Raw genomic sequence first — 6,000 nt, 5'->3', positions numbered from 1 at the left:
TAATAAAGGTCCTATATTACTACCTATAAATTTATCGAAATTGGAAAGTTGCATTCTGTATTTCGTTCGATTGGATTGAAATATAGAATAAAGGTTCAAGCTATTAATGAGGTAACTTTAAACAAGTCATTTTTATCCATGCATTTCCAGCCAAAACCAATACTGTCACAAAGTCACTCCAATCGACGGGGTGATTTCGTGACAACTCAAAACTCAAACCACACTGTTCCAATCCAATTCAGATTCCTTAAACTCCGGAAGGTGCAAAAAGACAAAAATCTCATATCGTTACCAACTCAGCAAAATACATAGGGTGAGTTAGAATGACAATTGCGATTAGTGGATCGATCTCGGATCAGTAGTTTATACCGGGGTGGCGGTTCAATGCATAGGACACTGGTCTCACAAGCCAGCTGTATGTTCGAGCCTGGACCTGGTAGGATCGTAACACTAGCCATGCAATGATTCTGTACGCTATGAACCGGCTGCAAAGTCTATTGAAACAGAAAGACCAATTATCACGAAAGGAATGTAATGCCAGGACATTGCTTTGGATCGAGCTCGGATCGAGCTGTGTAGTGATTGTGCACAGTTAAACATGTACAGAGGTAAGCATTTATGCTGATTTCTGCGTTGTGTTGTGTTGTTGTGTTGTGCAGTATAGTTTTATTGGTAAAGTGATATACCCGAAAAGGAAAATGGGCTCAGATATCGTCTCTGTGGTAATAATTGTATTGCAAATTTTCATTTCTGCTAGGGTGACAGAGGTATTTTGGCCACTTCATATATTTTGGTCCACCTACGAACTTTATGGATTTAATCGATGTTAAGTAACCCATGTTGTAAAAATTTGAAGCTAATCACATTAAATTACCTATTGTTGAAGGATTTTCAAACGGTTACCGTAAACCTGGGTGACTTTGTAACAGTTTTTAAACGTTTTCATGAATGACTATGATTGTTCTTTATCACCTCCACCTTAATTTATAATATTAAAATGTTAATTACCCTCATTCCTGTTTACGGGCGTATGCGATACGTTCGAAAGTATATCAAATTCGTATTCCCGTTTACGTTCGAATCAATCACACTTTTAAACATCGTACATGCATAAAAACAACGCCCATCCAACTTTAAACTATACACACTACACAGGTACTGGTACAGATTTTAGTTGTAATTAAAAATCTTTGCTATCATTTGTTATTTGACTTGTGTTTTTCGCTGATTTTGTATCATCATGCTTGCTTACGTCCGTATCGACTATTCGACGAACACATGCTTTCGAACGAATGCGAGCAAGTCATTCTTGTTTTCACCCGAAGGTGTACGTACGCGATTCCTGTACAAAAGAAGGATCGGTATCGCAGGTAGTTTTTTTAGGAAGATTCCAAGCATCAAGGAAGTGACGAATGCTACATAATAAATAAATATCGTACTCAGGACCAATTTTATTCAAGTCGGTAAATTAAATTTTCAAATTGAACTTCGTGCAAAGTAAAAAACGCATTTAAAATAGTAGTCCGATCAGTAGTATCTGCGAAAAATATATTACATTTTTCTTGCAGTTTTGTCATGTTTTCGACAGTCTACATATTTATTACATTGGTAAAATCATGCATTTAATATAGAATAAAGCATGTTTTCCCATGGCGTTTTTTCCATAAAGTACCTAATAGATGTAAAATTTGATGCGTAAAATTTTGGAACCGCGCATATATTTGAAGGCTCGCCAGATAAAACAGCATTTTACGATACTGCTATGCTTTCTAAATGTTTTCTGCAATAAAACACAAATTTATGATTTGATTACAAATCACCTTTAGAATCAAAAATAAATTTGTTGGAAATCGGTTAAACTTTTTCCAATGTGTTCGAACGATTGATTCGCCAAATAAAACTAACGAATCGAAACCACGGCATTTCGTCTATTCGTCCGTAAACGAGAATGGGACTTTTCGTTCGTACGAATGATGTTCGAATACACGTTTCCTTTGAAGCAAAACTGACATACATTCTAACGTTTCGCATATGGTTAATCACAAGAATTGGACTGATTTAATCAAGGCTTAGCATTTGTGGCAAACGAATCGCGAGTGAAAACAAGAATGGCTTAATCAGTCGGTGTTGAACAGTCGTTCGCACCGCACGCGTATAGCTCTTGGCTCCTGGAATTTTTTTCTGGCTACCTAGAGTTTCATTGATTCAAGGCTTCAGTCTTTTTCAAGGCTACCTGAATCACTAACTAAGTGATACAAAGAGTGATATTAGAGTGACTAAGTGATACAAAGAGTGATATTAGAGTGACTAAGAAATTAATCAGCCTTTTTTAAGGCTAGCTAGGAGTCTAATCGAAGACTAATTTAGCCTAGTTAATTTAATTTTAAATTTCATTAATTTCAAAAATGCCTGCGTCCAACCGGAAAGGCAACAAGCCTAAGGCTAAAAATAATTCAATACGGAATAAATCACAATCCGTTATTCAACATTTTTCTAATAACATTCACGATCTTATAGAATCTGAATGTAAAAATAAAAGACAACGGACGGATTTCCCTTCCGTTGATCCTATGCCGTCTAACAATATTTACGAGATTCTTCCTGAATCCGATTGTAGCGACATAGAAGAAAATTCTTCAAAAATTCCCAAAATGGACGCTTGTCGTTCTGGGAAGAAACATCAATCTATGCCACCAGTGACGGTGATGATTTCCGACTTCAAAGCATTCCGTACTGAGCTTTCTACTTTTCTCCCGGAAGTAAAAGTCTCATTTCAAATCGGACAAAGAGGAGAATGTCGAGTCTTGGTGGATGGATTGAAAGATTACGAACGTCTTATTCGATATTTGTCCGAAAAACTTCATAAATTTTATTCATATGATATAAAATCAGACAGACCCTTCAAGGCTGTCTTGAAAGGATTATCAAATGATCAAAGTATTGATGAAATTAAAAATGAACTAAAAGAATTGCTTGGTTTTGCCCCTTCCCAAGTAATACTTATGAAAAAAAGAGCGAATGGTATTTCTAAACCACGCTCTGGAATTTCCCATGAACTTTACCTAATACACTTCAATCGAAGTGATGTAAACAATTTGAAAACTTTAGAAAAAGTACGTTTCATTTCCCACATTAAAATTCATTGGGAACATTATAAACGGCATAATCGTATTGCAAACTTAACGCAATGTCGTCGTTGCCAAGGCTTCGGTCATGGAACCAAAAATTGTCATATGGATATACGGTGTTTGAATTGTGGTAAATCGCATTCGAAAGACGTTTGTCCAATGAATGAAACCACTGATAAATTTTCATGTTCAAATTGCAATGGAAATCATAAATCCAATTATTTGAAATGTCCTGTCAGGGAAAAAATTTTAAACGCTCGTTCGCTTAGACAACAAGTCAAATCTGTAACTATTCTACTGTGTATCCCGGAAAAGCTCAATAGCAAGAGACCCCTCGAGCTGGGTCTCAGGGTCGGCTTACTACTGGGTACTCGGAGGGGCTTCGCGAACAACTATTGTAGGGTACTGTCACCTGTCTGAATATGGGTTGTGAATTAAAAATGAAATGTATTTGGACTAACAAAACGGATTTATTGGATTCACTTTATTTTATTTATTTTTTTCAATCTGTAAGTGTGAGTGTATGTGAGTGCTGTGGGGTTTTCCTGGTACGTACCAATGCTGTTGTTAGGTGAATTGGGATGGTCCGGCGAGCGCTCGCGTGGCTGCTACAGACGGTGCGGTTGTACGGGAACTATGGCTGGCGTAGAATTCCGGTTGGTCGAAATTGGTGGGTTCTAGGTTGAAGTTACGGCTAGTACTGGCGTCTTCCCTCTTTGACGGAGATCGACAGGCCCAGGACGATACCGGAGTGACCGTGCCGAGAGGGGTATGTTCTCCTTTGCAGTTATGGCCCAAGGCCAGAGAACAATCGCTGGTCTTTGACGGGTTAGACGTAGTGAGCATCCAGGGCTCACTAGGCCGAATCGTGTGCTACCTTGGGAAGATTTTCCTTCAGTCCAAGGCGATCAATAAATATACCAAAAGGTCCTGTGAGGGTATATGTAATACGGGTATTAGTTTTACCCGGACTGGCACAATTGGCTTCTGTTCAGTTCTGTTCGTAAGCCAAAGACATCATATTAACAAGATATCCAGCTCTCACATTTTTCGAACAAATAATTGGCAACATCCTTTTTTGCGAGCATGTCGCCCTCAGGTGAGTCCGCATCGAATCTCATACATAGAAGTAGGGGAGAGGAATGTCAAATTCGTACGCGCCAAAATAGCAGGGCTGCGCACCCATACAATTGACATGACATGTTGAATGAGACGCCGTGCGATGGCGTTGCTGAACTGAAGATTGAGATCGCTCCAAGCTGACAGGGTCTGCGTAAGCTCTATATAATTACCTGAACGAATTATTATCACACCTCACAATTTCTATAAAATACCACAATCTTCAAACTATTCACTGCTCTACTGAACCTCAGCACACGAACGCCAGATTAATTCTGAACCTTTGCTCTGGGTTCGATTGCTCTTCTCCTTCCTATTCACTGAAATTTGGCGGTTGTTTTTACCTCCTTCCAGGCGCGAACAATTAGTGTGCCGCGCAATCGTACTTCATCAGCCGTAGAACAGCTTTCCGCCACCTTACATTTTCTGTTATACGCTTCGGTGTTCATTTGTACCCACTGTGTTGTTTTAGTGTTTTGACAATTGTGTGTTTTTATTTATTTAACCCTACTAATCCTAGTTTTACAATTAACATATAATCTAACAATTTTTAAACATTTTTATTTGACTAACCCTACTAACAATAAACCCTTGTATTAACATTTAGAAACGTGACAGTACAAATAACATTTAAACATATACTAAAAATAATCAGAGGACTTTGTAACAAACGGTTACAAATCAACGACCTTAAATTTACAGAACATACCTGAAAATTCTTCTAAGGCACCTGCCAATGCGTCTTCTAACGAAAACAATTTATTGACAGGTAGATCGACCTCGTCATCATCTTCTTCTAATGTCAGTTATGCTGGTATATTAGGTAGAAATCTATCTCCTATTTCTTCTAATGTAAATAATCAAAACACAGGACCGCCTTGCAGTTCTTCTTCTAACGAAAACAATTTATTAATAGGTAGACCGGCCAAATCATCTTCTTCTAATGGCAGTCTACCTACAAATATTCCTTCAATGCCATTCGCTTCTTTAAATGAAGTCGATTTAGGCGATATAACTGAAAATAAAATGATCTACCTACAAGATCAACTTTTTCAAATGATCACCCAAATGAATTCGACTTCATCACTTTTTGAAGCATTTCAAATCGGATGGAAATTTGCAAATAATATTATAATGAATTTAAAATTTAACAGTGATGTTAAATAATTATTTGAATATTTTAAATTGGAATGCTCGATCTTTGAAATCGAGTGAAGATGAATTTTATAATTTTCTCAAAGTTCACAAAATTCAAATTGCCATTGTGACAGAAACATTTCTTAAATCAAATGTCAAATTGAAAAGCAATCCACATTATGTGGTTCATCGATTTGACAGGTTTACTGGAATTGGTGGTGGAGTTGCCATTTTTGTCCAACGGCAAATTAAACATCGAATTTTACCTTCTTTCAATACTAAAGTTATTGAAAGCTTGGGAATCGAAGTTGAAACCATTCATGGAATTTATTTCATCGCTGGAGCATATTTGCCATTCCAATGCACCGGCGAACAATTAAATTTCTTTCAAGGCGATTTGCAAAAACTTACAAGATATCGATCGAAATTTTTCGTAATAGGGGACTTAAATGCTAAGCATGTCCAGTGGAATTGTAGGCAAAATAACAGTAATGGTAAAATACTTCATAATCAACTCTCAGCTGGTTACTTTACAGTTCTTCATCCCAGTAATCCTACTTGTTTCTCTTCCGTGAAAAACCCGTCTACAATTGATCTGGTTCTAACAGATCAAAGT

At 37.3% G+C, this 6,000-nt stretch overlaps 1 long non-coding RNA gene across 1 annotated transcript; it reads right to left on the bottom strand.

Annotated features, from left to right (window-relative positions):
• Nucleotides 1–3,597: 3,597 nt before the first annotated feature.
• LOC131432525 (uncharacterized) lies at nt 3,598–5,136 on the bottom strand. Its single transcript, XR_009229887.1, has 2 exons — nt 4,421–5,136; nt 3,598–4,058 (listed from the first exon to the last, which is right to left on the bottom strand). It is a non-coding gene; the product is annotated as an uncharacterized LOC131432525 (long non-coding RNA).
• Between the last annotated feature and the right edge of the window lie 864 nt (nt 5,137–6,000).

The sequence above is a fragment of the Malaya genurostris genome, chromosome 2, assembly GCF_030247185.1.
Source record: "Malaya genurostris strain Urasoe2022 chromosome 2, Malgen_1.1, whole genome shotgun sequence".
NCBI classification, from domain to species: Eukaryota; Metazoa; Arthropoda; class Insecta; order Diptera; family Culicidae; genus Malaya; species Malaya genurostris.
Note: the sequence above shows the minus strand (reverse complement) of the source record. Positions and strands in the feature narration are given on the sequence as shown.